The sequence below is a fragment of the Schistocerca serialis genome, chromosome 4 (assembly GCF_023864345.2).
Source record: "Schistocerca serialis cubense isolate TAMUIC-IGC-003099 chromosome 4, iqSchSeri2.2, whole genome shotgun sequence".
NCBI classification, from domain to species: domain Eukaryota; kingdom Metazoa; phylum Arthropoda; class Insecta; order Orthoptera; family Acrididae; genus Schistocerca; species Schistocerca serialis.
Genome location: NC_064641.1, coordinates 632,210,881 through 632,232,168, shown reverse-complemented (window position 1 = coordinate 632,232,168; position 21,288 = coordinate 632,210,881). Strand labels below are relative to the sequence as shown.

Below are 21,288 nucleotides of genomic sequence, written 5' to 3'. Positions count from 1 at the left end.
GGGCTTGCATGGGATGGTCTGGCGTGGAGGGCTGCAGAAAACCATTCTTCGCACTGGAGACCACAACAATATACTGAAATCCACACAGACACCTTGGCTCCATGCCCTTGCTGATATCGATCCATGAATCCGGAGACTCAGAGGTAACTGCCCACGTTTCATACGTAGATTTGAAACGCAATATGGTCGGCTGATTACAGATCGGTAGCCCGGTGTAAGGTAGTGCGCTTACTGAAGCGAAATGATAGTCATGCTGCGTAGTGAGCAGCGCAGGACAATGCGAGCACTGACAATTGGGCCAGAGCCGGCTGGCATTAGGCACCGGGCATGTGTGTACCAGAATGCCACGTCAATGCCAGATGAACGTGCCAAACTGCACTTCTACCACGTGACACGTCCGATGCTGTCAAAGTCCACAAATGTTTTAGATTTGACGTTGCGATTGCCTCTTCAGCTTTGAACATGAAAAACAATCTTCATCATCTGTTGCATTAGTCGTGTAGAGAGATACATGTGCGTTTACGTTCGCAGCAGTGTCGGAATCGTCAACAGAAGTGATCAAGATAAATCATGAGATCGCTACTTAAAATTCGGCGGAGCAGACTTATTGAAGGGAAATTTTGCTGTTGCTGTCCCATACTCACCACGATCGACGCTTTCACTGTCATTCTGATCGCTGACATATAGATAAGCTGATATTTTCGTCTCTCAAACGATGCAGCCATTTCGACACTGTCACAGACAGTAAGATTCGGCGGCCTGAATGAGTTTTCGCAATGCTACAGTACGTAAGATCCCAGAATGAATTCAGTTTACACGGTTCAACAATCCTGTTACTTGAACGGAAATTTTAGTGTCTTGAAAGGAGATTGGAGAACGAATATCAACAAAATCAAAAGAAGAGAAAAGATATTTAGTTGAACTGAATAAAGCTAAGTCGAGGAAATTATGTTAGAAATCAACAAAATCAAAAGAAGAGAAAAGATATTTAGTTGAACTGAATAAAGCTAAGTCGAGGAAATTATGTTAGAAAGTGAGACATAAAAAATTGGCGAAGAGTTTTGTTATTTGAATTGGAAAATTATGGCCGAAGTAGAGAGGATATAACTGCATACTAGCTCTACAATTCCTGCAAAAGAGGAATTTTTGAATATAGAATTTAAATTTAACTGTGAGAAAGACTTTCTGAACGTATTTGTATCGAGTGTACCATTGTAGCGTAGCAAAACTTGTACAATAAGCGGTTCAGACGAGAAGAGAATAGAAGCTCTTAAATTCTGGTTCTATAGTAGAATGCTGAAGACTAGATGGAATATTTCATTCCTAGGAGTAATGAGCCTATGCTTAAATACAGGGAGAGTACGAAAAGGATCCCCACGACTCGTCAGGTTCAAAAATGATTCAAATGGCTCTGAGCACTATGGGACTTAGCTTCTGAGGTCATAAGTCCCCTAGAACTTAGAACTACTTAAACTTAACTAAACTAAGGACATCACACACAGCCATGCCCGAGGCAGGATTCGAACCTGCGACCGTAGCGGTCGCGCGGTTCCAGACTGTAGTAATGATGTGGTAATAAATCTTCTTTCGTTACAGAGGGAAGTGTTGGCGGTAGAAATTGTAGAGGAAGACATAGGAACGAATAGAGTAAGAAGATTGAAACGGATATATGTAACAGGAATTGTATACAGGTGAAGAGGTTGCAGGCTGATGACCATAGATGTTAAGTCCCATAGTGCTCAGAGCCATTTGAACCATTTGAAGAGGTTACACATATTACATTCGCATGGAGAGTTGCATCAAGCCAGTCTTCAGACGGAAGATCACAACAATAATTAAAACTATATTCTGCTAATAATAATACGTATATTAACAGCTACAAAGAATAATGATATATCCATCGCTGTGACTCAGTGGGCTGCGTATCTTACTGCCCTGCGAAAGAGGAGGGTTCATTTCCCTGTACTATCAAGGATTTGCATGGGAGAACCGGAACGATGTCTGCACGGCCTCATGATGCCAGCTGAGGAGATGCTTGAATGAAAAGTATCGGCCCCAAAGTCTAGGAAACTCACATCGGCCAGGTAAGCGGAGTGGTGACCACACGGCCCTCCATACCGCATTCGAATGACGCCGGTCGACACTAAATACTCCATCATCGCCGGAGTGCGGAGCTCATCAGTTAAAAAAAAATCCATTTTTAGATACATATTGCTTATCGGAAACCAGTTAACGGGAACATACGTTCAGGTGTAAAGTATTAACGTCAGAAAGTGTAAAGTAGCAGAAGGCAACTGGGGCAAATGTAAAGACACAGTTCGAAGAAACCTCGAAACTGCAGGGAGCAACTTACAGGAGGAAGAAGGGCACCAAATTCTAATAAATGCTATGGAAGCCGCAGCAGATATCAAAATTTCAAAGAAAAAAGTACCCTCCTTGGTGGTAATCGAATGCTTTAGAGAAGCTGCAAAACTCCGATTCAATCTGGAATCCTAAAGCCAGAATCCTAACTAGGTTAATTACTCGGTACAGAGAAAAGTAAAAACGCGTGTAAACAAATTATGGGAAAAAACGGAAAACGGGCCTGATTTTGTTCTTCACTCAATAAAGCGACCAGTGTGACCAATATTTGGTATAAAACAAAGGCTTTTAGAAACAGACGTCTGCCATCCACTCTTCCTACTACAACTTCATGGATTTATCGATGCTCTCTCTCCTCCAGCGGTCCCATTCCAGCACTATGCACCTCCAGCTGAAGATGACTATCTTCGTTCATTCGCTAAAAAATGATACTAAATCATCGTGTGACAGCTGTACTGGTATTGATCACATGTATTATTCAATGCTTGACAATCTGCCCAAAGAAGCAAAAGAGTGGCTCTTGTTCATTGCTAATCAGTACCGGATGAAACGGGAGTTGTTGGAAACTTGGAAGACGTAGGTTATAACCCAATTATGGAAAATGGAAAATATCCTAATATCTCGTCTAACTATCTACAGACTGCATTGTAGTCTTGTGCAGCAAAAACGCTGGAGCTAATGGGTAAAATGAGGTTGTAATGGTGGCTCGAAAAATGTAATTTAATGTCTCGCTGTCAATTTCAGAAAGGGTGAAGGGGCTATTGAGAATCTAAATTCGGTTGCTATGAGCTTCATTTCAGTCTTTGAAAGGAAAAAAAGTGTCGCTGCCGCTTTTCTTGACCTTAAGCAACTGATGATCATGTGCAGATACCGATTCTATAGACCAAGCTGACGGATTTTGGAATTCCTTCGAGGATGATTATGGCATCAGTTACCTGGTCTCTCAAAGAACAAGCTATATCAGAAAGGAAACATACTCGGTCCGTTTCTTGTCTCACAGAGCGTGCGTCGGGTGCGATTTTAAGCCCCCTCTTGTATAATCTGTATACTTATGATTTAAACCGAATAATCACTCTCCCAACCACAATTTTACAGTTCGCAGACGATTTTTGTGTTTATTCAACAGCACACGCATATCTTCCTGCAGAAATGGAATAGCTCACAGCTATAGAGCACATGGATGAATGGCTGTCCCACAATGGGTTGGAGATCTCGACTAAGAAATCCGTGATAGTATCTTTTTACAAAGCGAACACTGCTTGCATTGTTAATCACGTCACATGGGGAAAGTATTCTTCCCAGATAAAATCTCATGCTCCATAACTCGGAATGATATTTGACTCTCAGCTCAGCTGGGCCCCTAACATTCGGTTTAATGTTAATAAACTCGAGAAAGGATTAAATGTAATTCGCTCTCTCAGCCGTGTACAGTCGGGAGTACATCAAGTATTCTACTCACAATGTACTGAGGGATTATTCGATTTAGACTGGACTAAGGTTGCATGCTGTATCAGAATGTGCCTGATTTACCTCTCCACATTAAATACTCTTCAGTTCATGGCTATTCGTACCTGTGTTGGAGCCATGCGTCCGACACCTACGCCAGCCGGAGTGGCCGAGCGGTTCTAGGCGATTCAGTCTGGGACCCCGAGACCGCTACGGTCGCAGGTTCGAATCCTGCCTCGGGTATGGATGTATGTGATGTCCTTAGGTTAGTTAGGTTTAAGTAGTTCTAAGTTCTAGGGGACTGATGACCTCAGATGTTAAGTCCCATCATGCTCAGAGCCATTTTTTGAACCGACACCTACAAATGCTTTCTTTGGTAGATGAATGAGAGATGCCCTTCAGCATTACACGTCAAATGCTGTCAGATAAATTTTTCATACAAGCAATGGCCTTGCCTGTCTATACGAGTGGAGACTGCATTTATCAATTACGGAATGTGTACAGCAAAAGAACTATAGTTTCAGACGTTTGCACAACTTTCGACTTTTGGTATTCTGTCAAACATTCTATGCGATGTTCTTCGCATTTGCATTTATTTGAATATGATCATGACACACTCAGATGCCAGATTCCTGTCCATTATTATAATATGATAACCTCGATGAGCGTTAACGTAAATTGCAGAATTAACTGTCTCGGTGAAGCTCAGTGGCCTGGTTACATCTGTATATATACTGATGGATTCAAAATCCGTCAGAAGAAATATGCTGGTTGTGCTTTTATATAACTCAGCTCCAACTCATTAAAGCTTCAGTTTCTCCTCGGAGGCTGTGGCAGTTTTACAATCAATTACATATGTATCTTCAACTTCCTTGTTAAAAATATTATTCGTGTCCGGCTCTCAGGGTGTTGTTAAAGTATCCAATACCGAAGATGGAATAATACAACATACAATTATAGTTCGGATGTGTCACTAGAATGTGTTCGCTCTAAACGGAGGGAGCAGGCTGTCATTCTCCTGCGGTTGCAGCCACACACTTACATTCGCTACGATGAGGAAGTTAACGTCTTAGCGAAGCAAGTTGCATCTACAGGAACGTTCTCAATTTGAAATTATCCTATACAGCCTACTTACGTGAAGTCAAGAGCCACGGAAAACAGCAATGGCGAGACATATGGAATGTATCTCAACAAAAGAAAGGTGGATATTATGAGGCATTTACGAGGACGCATTTGGACCGATCTATGATGAACACCATCATTCGACTTCGCTTTACCCAAGCCCCGTTTCCTGTAAATCTGTATAGCAACAACTTTTACGATCCTCCTGCATGTGAGTGTGATTCCAGTTTGTGATTCCAGTTCAGAAGCTGATGTAAACCGCGTCTTGTTTTCGTGTTCCAAATTTGACAATGAACGATCGGAATTTCTGAAGATTTTGATCAATACGGGTTACCTCCTCATGCAAAATTTATAGGACTCATGTGTCTAGTTCACTTATCATTCTATTTGTTGAATGTATGTTGTGGATGAAGTTGACAGATTGAGTTTTCAGTTCCGTAAATATGCTGTTATGTATTATCTCTGCACAATTATGTATTCTATGTAAACATATGTTATCAGTGCATAAAGAGAGTACAAACTCTGGAGGCCCAATAAAACAAACAAACAAAAGGAATTCTGTTTTAAGTTAATAATCTATATTTATCTTAAAGCGCAACCCGTCACGTTATTTCACATGAACACTTCTGTAAGTACGCAGAAGAAATTTCTGAGAATGTACGTTTGAAGGACAGCATTGTATCGCAGTGAAACATGGACCGTGGGAAAACCGGAACAGAGAAGAATCGAAGCGTTTGAGACGTGGTACTACAGGCGGATGTTGAAAATAAGGTGTACTAATTAGGTAAGGAATAAGGAAGTTCTGCCCAGGATCGGAGAGGAAAGGAATATGTGTGAAACAGTGACAGGGAGAAGAGACGGGATGGTAGGACATCTGCAAGGGCATGAGGGAATGACCTGCATGGTACTACAAGGAACTGTAGAGGAAAGCAGAGACTGGAATAAATCCAGCAAATAATTGATTACGTAGGTTGCAAGTGCTACTTTGAGATGAAGAAGTTGCACAGGAATTCGTGGCCGGCCGCATCAAACCAGTCAGAAGACAGATGACTCAAAAAAAAGTATGTACTGTGTCACCAGACAGCGACTTCATATATCCTACTAGGGCAACAGCAGTGTAGCTGTTCGTACCACGCCGTGGCGAACACACGTGACGTGGGCAACACCTCGCATTACGAAGCGGTCTTGAGTCCAACGCACGAGGACGGCACAGACCCCTATTCAGCGCTAACCCCTTCAGCAGGAGACCTGTCATTTGATAGACAAATGAGCACGTGGCCCTCTACGATTCCCGTCATACGTTGTGCCAATGAAAGCGTGTCCTGAAGTTGCATCAAATTATTGCCGTGTTCAGCGGAGCTCGTGCACGCGGACGATTCCGTGCCCCGTGAAGCCGCACGGTTGCGGCTGTCTCATGCGTTAAAGGGCTACCCAGTCTACATCGCGCCTGCCTCAGTTGCTGTCACAGACGTATCTCCTATGACTACCCGTTCTTGGTCTTTGATTCCAAAATAATGCTATATACAGGATGACAATTATTGATCTACGTGAAATAAAAGCGTCATAAATTCTGAACGATTTGCGTTAGGACATTCAAACTGCACGGTTGGCCGCGGGGCTTGAAGGGAATTAGTATGCGCATATATGGGTTGGCTTAGTGACGAAGGCCCCTTTCATATGGATGGGTTCGTCAAAAAGCAAAATTGACGCATTTGGGAGAGTGAAAATCCGCATTTCACGAGCGATGATTCTCTTTACCGGTGACTGTGGTGTGCAATGTACAGTCACGGAATAATTGGTGCGATGTTTCTTGATGGCACGGTGACCATCGAACGCTACGTGAAGGTTTTGTAAGATGATTTCATCCCATTTATCCAAAGTGACCCTTATTTAGACAAGATGTGGCCCATTCAAGCCGCTGCTCCACCCCATCGAAGCAGGAGAGTGTTCTGGAGGAGCACTTTTGGGACCGCATTCTAGCTCTGGGGTACCCAGAGGCCACTGGCATAGGCCTCGATTGGCCGCCATAATCTCCGGATATGAACAAATGCGACTCCTTTTTGTAGGGCTATATTAAAGGCAAGGTGTACAGAAATAATTCCAAAACCACTGCTGAGCTCACAACAGCCATTCAGGAGGTCATCGACAACATCAATGTTCCGACACTTGAGTGAGTCATGCAGAATTTTGCTATTCATTCACGCCGCATCATCGCCAACGACGGCAGGCACCTAAATCCAAATATCTGTAGTGACCTTTATATGTTGAATAAAGTGTGAGCAAGCCGTAGTTTGTAACTAATCTACAAATTTTTCATATATTTAAATAACTGTCACTCTAATTGCATTCTGTTCTATGTGTTCTGACTGCAGCATAATTCGCTGGATGTACGGCACATCGCTGTTGACACTTTTGTAAATGTTAAGTGGAACAGGAAGGACGAGGTGTTCTGATAAAAAGATGTAACAGTGAAGTGGTTTTTCGCTCCTTCGAACAGTATATCGAACTTACTATGACAGAAAAAAAATCAGGAATGGAATTAAAATTCAGCATAATAGGATATTAATGATAAGATTATACGAATGCGTGGTGTCTGTTCTTTCGGACAAATTGCTTACCGAAAACTAGTTAACGGAAGCGTACGTTCAGTTTTAAAGTGATCATTAACGTCAAAAATTATCATTCGTCGGAAAGAACAGATATGATGTATTCATATAATTGATTGGCCTCGGACACGTCCGAAAGAACAGACACCACGCATTCATTTAACTGATTCGCCTCGATGGGGTCCACATTTACATTCGACCTCCAGGGGGAATCTAAAGTTAGCGGGCATGGAGAACATCAATGGGGACTACGGATAAGCTGCGCTACGTGGGATTGTGAGTCGGCCCGGAGAGTGTACCGAGATAGTATGCGCATTTGCAATAAACACTGCATCTGAATGGTGCAGTGGTTAACGCAGCTAACTAGCAAGATCGAGATCCCGGAATCGAGTCACAGTCTGGCACACATTTTCACTCGTCGAAGCTGATTCCCATGCAACTGATATCATTACTTCCCTTTCTTTTCCTTTCTCCCACTCTACCTTCAGTTTAAATTATGGTCAGATTCGATGATGACGTTGTTATCCTCAGTGAAAGCGAAGACCCGTTGAACGGCATGAACACCGTAATGAGTACATAATATGTATCATTAGTAAACTGAAGGGAGCCCAAAGTAATAAGGATTAACAGAAAAGAGATTAGCAGTGAACTGAACATCAAAACGGCGGCGGGAGGAGGGAGGAACAGACCAAGTGAATGGGTTCTGATACTTTGCAAGCAAATTAACAGTTAACAGACGAAACACGGTGGACATAAGAAAATCAGATTAGCGTGGAGAGTGATAACATTATTGGAAAAAAGTATCCGCTAGGCCTCAATTTAAAGAAGAAATTTCTGGGAATGTACGTCAGGTGCACAGCGAGCTATGGTAGTGAATCGTCGACTATGGGCAACAACAGAAGAGAATCGATACTTTTAAAACGCGGTGTTATGAAAGGATATTGTAAATTAGGTGCACTGATAGGAAGAGAAATGAGGAGCTGCTCGGCAGAATGAGCGAGGAAAGCTACATGAAGAATACATTGATAAGAAGAAGGTACAGGGCTAGGACATTGAAGGAAGAAAGATTATAGTCTCGTCGACAGCGTGGTTATTATAGACGGAGCACAATCTAGGATTACGAAATTATGGGTAAGGTAATCCGACACGCCCTTTTCAAAGGAACCATCCAATTATTTGCCTGCAACGATTTAGAGAAATCATTAAAAACCTAAATCTCGATGATGACCAGACGCGAATTTAGACTGTCGTCCTGTAATGCGAGTCTCGCTGGGCCTCCTCGCTCGGTTACGTGCATTGAGACACCAAGAAGTTACTTACATGGTCAGTGATACTTGAGGCAGCTGTACGGAGTAGAAACTGTAGAGGAAGAAGGAGAATGGGCTACATCCAACAAGTAACTGAGGGGACTGGATACAAGTTACACGCTCAGATGGAGAGATTGTCACACGAGAAGAATTTGTGGCGGGTCGCATAAAACCAGTCAAATGACTTCAAACCTTCTAAAAAAATGTTAATATCAACTTAACATGTTTACCTCGGACGATTATGATGGCTGGCAATGGTCAAATATACTGAAGAAAGGCACCATCTGGGTCACGTGGTACCTTTACTAAGGGTAACCGCTTTCGCCTTTTGTTACAGGTCACCCTCAGATCTATACATCTAGTTACTAAGTAGTGTAGCTTGCCAGCAGAACGGAGAGTCGGTTAAACTGTGGTGACATGATATCTCCTGGAGAGATTGCTCTCAATTCCGAATTTCCCACGGTCTTAACAATGGGAGGTGCAACATTGATCCTTCTGTTTATTAAGGTAAGTTGGGACTATGTCTTATTTCGCAGGGACAATCCTATGACTTCGAGGCTATTCATACTCAGTTCTCCACCCCATTATGTCGTTCAAGATTTTTACTGGACCACTGTACCGTATCAACTACCAAAACTAGTTCGTTTAAAAAATAAGTTTGATCTTATATATTGAATACATATATTTGTACAGCAATATCTGTTCAGACAATGTTGGAAGGTATGCCGCAAGAACATGTAAAATTAATTAGAAAACTGCAAGACAGAATCGTCTTAAATAAAACAGTTTGCTGGTAATTTGTACTCTTTTTCAGTCAATAGACTTTAGTGAATAAGAGATCTGATGTATCGTCTAGCTACAAAGAGCACAACATAAGACATAGCACAAGTGTAATTAGTGACTGGTGGCTTCTTCGTTTCGTAAAAGAAGCTGACATTTTATTTCTCTCTCTCGCGAGATCTCCGTGGTTATCGTTTGTTTAAGTATAGTAGATTAAAGAAACTGATAACTCTCTATATCGAGAGGTGCTGTCATTCCTTGCCTCTTCCACCTGCAGTTCCCGGAGACGGCAGGAAGCGATCATCAGCAGGGTTGAAAGCGACACCGGGGACAGGGCTGCCTGCCACCTCTCGGGGCGCACCTCTTCCCAGATGAAGCAATTATTTAGAAGAGATCAGTAATGGAGAAGTGATGAGATGCTGTAGCGCCGCCGTCTTTGGCGAATGATTCGTTCTGGGCAGGGGAAAATCTCAATTTGTTTGCTCCGACGAGGGTACGGGTATCGATTTCACGATAAGGTCGGAATAAAATTATTTTCGTGCAAGAGGGACAGGAGGGGCGACGTAACAACGTCACCGGCGACAGCGTTTGGCAAGTTCATCCCTCGAAAAGCGTGAGTTTCCTCGTTAGTCGAAGTCGCAATAGCGAAAGAATTGCACTTAAATGGAGCACGGTGCTAGGAAGTAGGAAAATAATGGCTTCATCTTAAAAGATTGAGGGTGGATTTCCTTAACATTTCCTTTCCTACATCTGCAGGGGGTGGACAAAAATGTGGAGAGACCGGAAACAAGACACATTGCCAAGTCAAATACGGTGTAGGAAAACCGTTGGCATTCGAAACAGCTTCCGGTCGTCTTACAATAGATAAACAGAGATCCTACACTATTTTTACAAAAGACCGGCAAACTCAGGCACCGATGATGTATGCTGATAGCGATCACGAACACTTGTCTCCAAAGTAGACCACTAACGCTCAATAATATTGAGATTAGGTGACTGTCGTGGGCATGGGTTACTTGTTGACGGCTAATCGTGTAACCAGACAATAATGTGACATTCCAAGAAATGAAATGATAATTAAATCAAGACCTTAAACTGTCGACAGGTGTTGATATACATAACGGGGACAGCTGAAAATGTGTGCCCCGACCGGGACTCGAACCCGGGATCTCCTGCTTACATGGCAGACGCTCTAGCCATCTGAGCCACTGAGGGCACAGAGGATAATGCGACAGTAGGTATTTGTCCCTTGCACGCTCCCCGTGAGACCCACATTCGCGACTTAATGTCCACACACTACATTCGTAGTGCCCCTGCCCATCACACTCATTACTCGAAGCAGGCAATCTTAACCAGTCCCGTAAAAGTTCGGGCAATGCGTGTGCATCCGCACAGAAGAAGGAGGTCAATGGCCGATTAGCCTTAAGTATATGAATATCGTATCTTCTCTGCGCCCTCGGTGACTCAGATGGATAGAGCGTCTGCCATGTAAGCCAGAGATCCCGGGTTCGACTCCCGGTCGGGGCACACATTTTCAAATGTCTTTGTTGATGTACATCAACGCCTGTTGACACTTTAGGGTCTTGATTTACTTATTACTATCAAAGAGAGGTGCATGGTCACCGATGGTATCTGTTCTTTCGGACATGTTAGAAAGAACAGATACCATCTTCATACATGAATGTAGTATGTGGACATTAAGTCAAGAATGTAGATCTCACGGGGAGCGTGCAAGGGTTAAATCCCTGTAGTCGCAGAACAGATACCATCTTCATATGTTCTATGGAATGTTTCGTAGTACCTTACATTTCTACATGTTTGGGGTTAATTCAATACCTACACCAACTGTAGAGATCAGAAATGAGCTCCGTACACTCGCCAGCGCGTCCTGGGACGTCATGTTCGAACTCGCCGTCTCTGTGTGCCCACAGAGTCGATTCGTGAGCTTCCACCGGAGACCACTCGCCAATGACTCGCTCAGAAAGGGAGCGAGCACATGAGTTCGCAACTGTAACCGCGGACTCGAGACTCTCCCGCTACATACGCATCCGCTTTTAAAGAAACTTCCGCCGTTAACCTTTAAATTACTAACCATTTATCTCACCCAATCGTGATCTCGGCAATATAGCCATTCACAAGGGCAAGTTGAAATGTCACAAAATGTCTGACCTGCCTAAATGCCAGAAGCATGTTAACAGGGCTGGGCAAATAAAAAAGGCCTGGTTTCACGTGTATGTTTAAGTCAACTGACAGAATCACAGGTTCTGGGTAGTGGAGAATCCGTATTACTTCCACGAAACACCATTGCATGATCAGAAGTTTGGGATTTGGTGTGCAGTGTCTGCATGCCGCATTATTGGTCCCATCTTCTTTCATCAGACTCTGCCTTCGGCGCATTGCATTGCCAACATTTTGAGTGCAACTGCTCATACAGCCGACAGAGTTGTTGGCAGAGACCAGGTCACCTGACTGTCAATGTGCGATTAATTTGTATGGGGAGCCGTCAAGTCTAAGGTGTATCGTAACAACCCTTAAAGTCTTCAGGCACTGTAGCAGAAGGTTTCGGATGGGACTGCACCAATTCCAGCATCCAGCTTCGATCCGCCTTTAGCAACTTCCTGATCGGGGGCCGAGTGCCAAGAGATGAATGGTGGTCACTTCCAACATCTACTATAGTCAGGTTAGTACTGTATTTCCTCACCTCTGCTGTGTTTCTTTGTACCCTGTTCTTCGGGCCACTTTTAATTGCCACACTTTATATAACAATATAACGACTGATCGGTTAGCAGTGAATATTGTTCTGTTTGTACACACATTTATACACATAAAATGTTTTCTAAGATTGCTGTAACTTTATCTCAATATTTGATATCTATTGACTGCATGTTTAGCAATGACGTCGATGTATACATACTTTCGAGCCGTTATCGAGTCTATAACGACAGTACCAGACATGAGGATGAGGTGCAATCTCTAAATGGCAATTAATTATTAAAATAAAATACAAAAATGAATTATGAACTACGCAACTTACTGTTAGCACATAAACTCAAGTTGCCACTTCCAAATGAATACGGAAATACAGCGCCTTTTTGTCTCAGGATTTCCTTGTGCCCGCTTTTCGTTTGATGCAGCATATGCATTTTCTCATGGAGGACGTGGAATAAACAAGATTACAAACATTTTGCTTAACTGGATGAAATCTATATGTTTTTCGTCTGAATCGTGGATGAGACTTATCCCAGATACCATTCCTCCTGTTACTGAACACATTTTCAATTGTGTACTTTGCATTAATTAATGTCTTATACCCTCCACAGCTTCACAAAACACAGCTTCGTTAAAGGCCACCTGAATGGAACAATCGGTCATTTTACATTGTAATTTCTACTTTACAGCAGTACGATCGTGTACTCATCTTCTATACTAACAGTAAGTCACACTCGTGCATTCTTCAGTACGGGAGAACGAATCGACAAGTATGAAGCGACTCCAACGCCACAATTCTTAGACTAGTCATAATCGCGAAACTGCAGCGGGAGAGAACGAAGCCAGTTAGCACCGATGTTCCAAGGTCGCCTTGATTTGGAAGTATGCAACCCGCAACGTCGGACTCGTCCTCACTCCGTTTCCAATATCTAACCAGCTGTCGATCTTTATCAAGTCTTCAAGTATTCTGGCAGCGCTACGTCCCACAGTAGTTTGCTCCCCTAACAGCTTTATGGATCTCTCGACGTCATCCACATCTACGTCTTAACACACACTCCATAAGCCACTGTGCGGTGCCTGGAGGAGGGTACATGCCATAAATATTATCGATTTTCTGTCCTATGCGATTCTGGTACTCAGCGAGGGGAAAATAACTGTCTGTATGTCTCTGTAAGCGCCCTAACGCCTTTTATCTTATCCTCATGATCCATACGCGAGATGTAAGATCATAGCAGCAGAACTGTCGTAGAACCTACTTCGAATAAAGATTTTATAAACTTACTCAATAGGTTTTCGAAGGAACTTTGTCGCCTTTCTTTTAAGGATTCTCATTACAGATCCACGACCATTTCTGTTGCGCTTTCGTATGGGCTACACCGAACTTTTACCATTCTGGTAATGCGTCTCTGGTTTAATTCTATATTTATTGCCATAACTTCTTGAACTTCCTGATAAGACCCCAAATAATCTAACATCGAACCTAATCAGCATTAGTAATGGTCTGACCTCTGAAATAAAATTAGCGCTATCCAACCTTCAGGACAATAAACAGCTTTGCAACATTCCATTAATAATTTGGTCCATGTGCACAACGGAAACACCATTGCATAGAAACAACACTTAAGTGTATTCCTGTTTATAATGGAAAATAAGGTTGGAACAAGTTGTAGAAATTAGGGCTCATAAATGGAAGTCGATATTAAAACACTAATCGTTTATTGAAATTCAAAATCAATCTTATTAGAATATGACTCTTGGAAAACAAAACCCCAGAAAGCTAATAAATACTGAAGTTACTGACATTGGATAATGATTGACATCGTTAGGAAGACTGAAAGAAGAACAAATCAGAGTTCCTCATCTGTACAATTCGCATTTTCAAATAAACAATAAAGATAATCAAATGAACTCCACATCCAAGATGCGCAAACAACCAGGTAAATGCTAGCTGCTCAGAGTACGGGTTCTGAGATGTGAAACTGATACGTCACGCTACAGCAAAATGCGACAGTTCTACATCTGCATACATACTATACAAGTCACCGAATGGTGCATGGCGGAGGGTACCCTTCACAATTACTAGTCGTGCTCTTTCTTGTTTCACTCGCAAAGAAAGCGAGGCAAAAACGACTGTCTATGTGTCTCCGTATGAACCCTAATTTCTCGTGTCTTCGTGGTCCCTAAGCGAAATGTATGTTGGTGGCAGTAGAATCGTTCTGCAACCAGCTTCAAATGCCGGTTCTCTAAATTTTCTCAATAGTGTTCCTCGAATAGAACGTGCCTTCCCTCCAATGATTCCCATTTGAGTTCCCGAAACATCTCCGTTACACTTGCGCGTTGTTCGAACCTACATCTAATGAATCTAGCAGCCCACCTCTGAATTACTTCGATGTCTTCCTTTAATCCGATCTGATGCGGATCCCAGACACTCGAGATGTACTCAAGAATAGGTCGCACTAACGTAATGTATGCAGTCTCCTTTACAGATGAACCACAGTTCCCTAAAATTCTCCCAACGAATCTTTGCTATTCCAGTGCTCACATGCTCGTTTCACGGACATTTTGTAGACAATATCCACATATGCCGCTGAATGTACCTGCAAATTATGTCATTGTATGGCCCATAGTGCAAGAGATGCGTGAAAAAATGCCGCATCATGCATGAAGTTTCAATACATTTATTCTTCACTGCTAAGACACTTCTACAGTCGAGACAACTCAAGGAAATCCCTGATACCTGCCAGCGCTTTTGACAGGTTTGAACTGCGAAACGCAAACGGTTGTAGGCGAAAACAATAGCTGTCAATATAACAATGAAGAAGCCTTTCCATACAGATATTTACAAAATACCGTTGTAGACAAGCGAAGAAGCTGCGCATAGTATGCAGAAACAGTACACTGCAAACGTAGCTCATTTTTTCTTTTCGTTTCTAATAGAAAATTGGCAAAATGAATACCCGGGCAACGCAAAAACTATATAACCACTGCTCGCCATGGGACTGAATGCCGCCTGGTGGAGTTGTGGTCACGTGACTCGATGACGAAGGTATACAAGCGGAGAAGAGACAAATGGATAAACGTTGTAGCGACGATACGGGCCGCAAATGGGGAACCCCACTGGCATAAACGACTTTCAGAAAGGCTAAATTGTTATGGCTCAGTTCCTGATAACAAACATCTCGGAGGGGGCTTGTTATTGTCTCGAGCATCTATGGAAAGTTGTTGAAGGACGGTGAAACCAACGATAGGAGATAAGGTGACGTCCACGCCTCGTCACAGATCGTGGTCGACAGAGGCTTATTCGCTCCATCGAAGCACCTCAGGCAGCGACTGTGGCAAATATGAGGACACTGCTGCTGCAGGAACAAGTGTTTCGAAGCATACCGAGGCTCTGTAGCACATAACTTGCAGGTATTCCCATTTCAACCCAACGACATCGTCAGTTACGATCGCAGTGGGCACGGTATCATCGAGACTGGACCATGAAATAGTTAAAATGTGTCCCCTTGTTGCATAACTCGTTTTCTTCTTACCCCCAGGTCGATGGTTGTGTCCGAACACACTATCATACAGACGAACAGCTACTCGAAAGTTCCACCGCACCATGGACACTGGTCAGTGGGGCCAGTATTATGCTGTGAGGGGCTATCACCTGGGTTTCTATGGGACCTCTGATAGTAGTCCCTAGGTACCATGATAGCTGTAGCCTATGTGGACTGTATTGTTGATCACGTGCATCCATTCATGCAATGTTGATGATGTTTGGTTTGTGAGGCGCTCAACTGCGCGGTCTTCAATGACCGTACAAAGTCCCAGTTTTACACAGCCCAATTGTTGTACACAGTCCAGCCTAGACACTGTAACGAATGATGAAGAAATATGAGGGCAACACAAACACCCAGTTCCCGGGCAGAGAAAATCCCCAACCCAATCGGGAATCGAATGCAGGACCCCGTGATCCAGAGGCAGCAACGCTAGCAACTAGACCACGAGCTGCGGACCCCGACAGCGATGACAGCATTCAGCAGGGTAACAACGTATGTCATAAGGCCAAATCCCTGTTACAATGGTTTGAGGAGCAGGATGGTGAAGTCACATGAGTATCTCGGTAACCAGATTTGCTGATGTGAGTCCAATGGAATACAAACGGGACGTTAAGGGGCGCCCTGCAAGTCCGCCAACTACCGGCCCGTAATTTACGGGAATTGCGTGACGTGTGTATAGACATCTGGTACCATATACCTTTAGAAATCTACCAACGACTTGCCGAATTCCTGCTACATAGTACCTCTCCTGCATCGTATCCAAAAGGTAGACCCATAGGCAATTAAAGACGCGGTCATATTGTTTCGGCTCGTCAGTGTACTTGTGAATACAGATTGCTAGCCAGAACTTAATATAAGCAAGTGACACATACACATATTGTACATACTGTGTGAGCCCTTAAACAGGACATGGCGGAAGATACCTACGGAGATTTTAGTCACTCTCTTTACGTGTCTATTAACTTATTCAGGTGATGCTGTACCTTCTGATAAACAGTTATTTGATATAAATTATAGCTATTATCATTCGTAGTATGCAAAATAACAAGTTATTGCAAAGGAAGTTCTGCATTTCATATCTCATAAATATGTGATACAATTTCACAACAGGATTAACTGGTCCTTATGACTATCATTTAACGCAAATACCTGGAAGTAGTGGAAGTGGCAATGCTTACTGATATCAACAGTCACGTATTCTCAATTGCAGGTGACGCAAACAGCTGACTTCGATTTATTGACAGGCTGAGTTACCGTAATAGACTCGCATTTAGGCGGAATGGGATTCAATTCTTATCTGACCATCCAGATTAAGATTATCCTCTATATCTCTAAACCGCTGGAGGGAAAGACCTGGATGTTTTTTTGAAAGGGACACAGTTGATTTCTTCCCCCCCCCCCCCCCTCCCTCCTTGACAGCTCCATTTCTAAAAACCTCGTCATCCACTGCATGATAAACCCCTACATTTCTTTTCTTTTGTGATTTGTAGGTAGTTATCTAGAAATGCGCTTTATAATATTCACATGCAGACTTAGGTAATATTAATCGTAACATTCCTGCTGCAGTTTGATCTGGTACTAGCTATCTATATTTCCATTGAATAAAGGGAAGACCATACATTGGAATGAAAATTCAGTAGCGCACACATTAAAAATAATGCTGCTGGATGGAATGGTTCAAAATGGCTCTGAGCACCATGGGACTTAACATCTGTGGTCATCAGTCCCCTAGAACTTAGAACTACTTAAACCTACCTAACCTAAGGACATCACACACATCCATGCCCGAGGCAGGATTCGAACCTGCGACCGTAGCGGTCACGCGGTTCCAGACTGAAGCGCCTTTAACCGCAGCGCCACACTGGCCGGCCTGGATGGAATGGTTTCGCCACGTTTTAGAACTATGTTGTGCTCTCGTAATGTGTTGTGACACGCTAAACTAACGATCCTCGTTGGCTTTGAAGCCATTATCACGACATGGGTAGCAGCTTCCGGAAGCTACAAGTGTGTCACACCGCATGCACAACGTGAATACAGTAACATCCGCCTACAGTAACGTTACGTGGCAACAGGGTCATACTACTGCGCTGTTATTCACGGCCTCCGCCTAAGCTACAAGCAAGAACGTATGCAAACAAAGACAGTTCAGGAGCTAACTGGAAGAGGTACGTGAACTCTCCTACTTTCGCGCTTTTATCTTGTATCCTTTCTCTTGGCCAGCAACACACGCTGTTGCTAGTGTCAGTTCATAGTGTCTCTCGTCCAAGTAGAATCATAAGGAACAGAGAGGAATTAGTTAGCAAACTTTCTGATCTAAGTGCCCTCCCATGTACAACCATGGTCTCACTAGATGTCAAAAGCATATATTCCAGTAACCTCACAGATAGGGTTGAAAATATTGTTAGGGACAGTCTTAGGCATTATAGTGCTAGGCCGTTACAGAAGATGAAGGATATCTTGAAGCTTCTGCATTTAGTTTTAAATATCAACTAGTTCAGCTATGGTGATGACGTCTACGTTCAAAACCATGACCTGGCTATGGTTTCCACTTTGTCGCTCCGTTTCGCAAACATTTTTATAACTGATTTAGAACATCAGATTTCCAGTGACATACCTGTGCACTACAGTAAGGTGCTGCCATGGTCACGGTATGTAGATGACATCTTTCTAATATATAAATGTTCTGACGATATTCTCCACGGTCTTAATGGTTTCATTGAGCACATAGAACTCACAGTCGAACATAGAGTAAATGGGCTTTTACCATTTTTAGAGATATTGGTCATTAATTCAGGAAATTCCTTTCAGTATGGCGTTTATAGGAAACCAAGAATCAGGGATTTGGCCATTCACAGTTCTTTCTCCTATCTTCTACAGTATAAAAATGGAGCTTTCCAGTCAGTGCTTTATAGATAACGTAATACCCCATAATCTTTAGTGGCTTATAAACGCGAATATAGGGTCATCCAGTTCACAGCACGTTTAATGGGCACCACGCTGGTTTGTCCCGGGTATTAATAAAGGTCTTTTTACAAAAAGTAAAAGGAAACAGCCGTAGGACTGCTCCGAACCAGGTTCAAATTGATATTATTCATCTACATTACTCCTCGTGCAGCGGAATGACCTTAGGGTCAATTCTTATCATTAGAATTCGTGCTATGGAAGGTTTCAAATATACAAAAGATATGGTCGCGGCATATTTCATTCCTAGGAGTAATGGGCCTTTGCTTAAACACAGAGAGAGTACGAAAAGGATCCATCTGACTCGTCAGGTGTTTATAACTTTACCTGTAAAGAATTCCAGCCAAGTATGTAAACCAAAATGGAAGGTCCTTTGAAGTTAGGTTTAAAATGGGTCTGAGCACTATGGGACTTAACTTCTGAGGTCATCAGTCCCCTAGAACTTAGAACTACTTAAACCTACCTAACCTAAGGACAACACACACATCCATGCCCGAGGCAGGATTCGAACCTGCCAAAAGTTAGGTTTAAGAAATGTATTTCTGGTTCTGGTTCCAATTCTTCCTTGATTTCACATTTCTCCGGAACGGGACACTCAGTTTCTGGTATTACGTCTTACAATTTCGCACACAGAACACTAGTGTAAGGTTCTTAATGTCCTGGAATAGCTTTTCGTGCGTTAAGAAAACTTTCAAACCAAACAATTTCCGAACTTAATTAGGTAATAAGACCATTTTGGCTAACTTTGACTACGTAAACAAATAGCTCGTTTCATTCAGCCTCTTCCCCTAACTTCCTCCTCTTTGGTGCCTTTACTGTGGCCATTCTCCTTTTTTAATTTTTTTAAAATTGTAAGAATTTAAGATTTTTCTAAATTCTAAATGTTATATTCATAAATGGCCCACAACAGGTGCTAGGCTTTTATCCATATGTCTGCTATTGACTTGACATTTGCCGTCTCTATTGAAATGTTTATTTTTTTACCCATATTTCTCAACCTTTTCCTTACAGTGTATTTGAAGTTATTCAAGAGCAATCACATTATTCAGGCACATTCGCCAATTTCTTTGGGGCCTATGTTTTGATATCCTGTCAGTTTATTGTATGGCAGTTGGCAGTCGCAGCGTTCCGTTTCGTCGCGGCTACAGCTGAGGTACTGTTTAGCGTTTACTCTATACTCGTCATGGCTCTGAGTACTATGGGACTCAACTGCTGTGGTCATCAGTCCCCTAGAACTTAGAACTACTTAAACCTAACTAACCTAAGGACATCACACACATCCATGCCCGAGGCAGGATTCGAACCTGCGACCGTAGCAGTCGCGCGGTTCCGGACTGCGCGCCTAGAACCGCGAGACCACCGCGGCCGGCTTATACTCGTCATGCATCCTCCTCCCCATCCCCCCGTTAGTATCGCTTTTTGGGACTTTCCCACATTTTAAACTAAGATTCGGAATCGGATTGTAAAAGTGGCTTGATAAATGTAATGTAAGTATTCAGTCTTGCGGACACTTTTAATCACTGTGATACGGTCGTTGCGTAATTATGTTTAAGGTTTATTTCATCTTTTTATTAAGATTTGCACATGATGATGCAATTTAAATTACTAAATGGTCGTACCTTTAATGCTTCAGTGGTTTGTCTGTAGATGCTGTATGTTTGATACAAATTCCATAACTGATATTAAACTAACTTCTCAGTGATTTAGACGCTTGAAATGTTAAAAATAGCTCAGACCTGGTCATCAATACAATTGTGTATGGATATATGCGTGTACTGAAACTGTAGCTACGCAGTCTATGCACGATGCCGATCAACGCCTCTGGTGCTTGTGTATTTGTGGCCCGATGCGCAGTGACGCTCTCTGTGGGTTTAAAAGGGCGGAGCGAGTGCTGTCTTTCGGCTCGCCCTGAAGACGGCCCGATCGGTATACGGCCGAAATGTTAGAAGAAGGCGTGGATTTTAAGCTGCTGAACACCAGAAACTTAATGGTGCAGTCATTGCGCTGCAAAAAGATGAAGATGCACAATCACTGATATCTGTTCTTGCAAGTTATCTGGCAATTAGACAACACTGGGCATGTACCAGGTCTTTGATCTCCCGCACGCAGCGTCACCACTTTAGGCCGAAGGCCTTCCTGGTCGAAAGTTTTGTTCATTTATTGACTGACGACCACTTTTGGATCAGAAGTGACGTTGGTAACACTGCATTCGACGTAGAACATCATCATCTTATGTTAGTCCAAACATTTTCGTGAGACTATCATGCAAAAATTTTACGTTGGATCGTTCCTTCCGCAAATCACACATTGCAGATATCACCACCAACAGTGTTAGCACTGTGAAACAGTGAAGCTATTCAGGGGCCTATGATGGATACAGTTTTGCCAAAGGCTCATCACTAGGACGTTTCTATACAAGGAAAAAAGTAAATTTCAGTAATCTTTGGAACA

At 42.8% G+C, this 21,288-nt stretch overlaps 1 protein-coding gene across 2 annotated transcripts in view; it reads right to left on the bottom strand.

Annotated features, from left to right (window-relative positions):
- The window catches only part of LOC126475466 (slit homolog 2 protein), a 643,465-nt gene that overhangs the window by 436,588 nt on the left and 185,589 nt on the right, over positions 1 to 21,288 (bottom strand). The gene's annotated exons all lie outside the window — the stretch shown is intronic.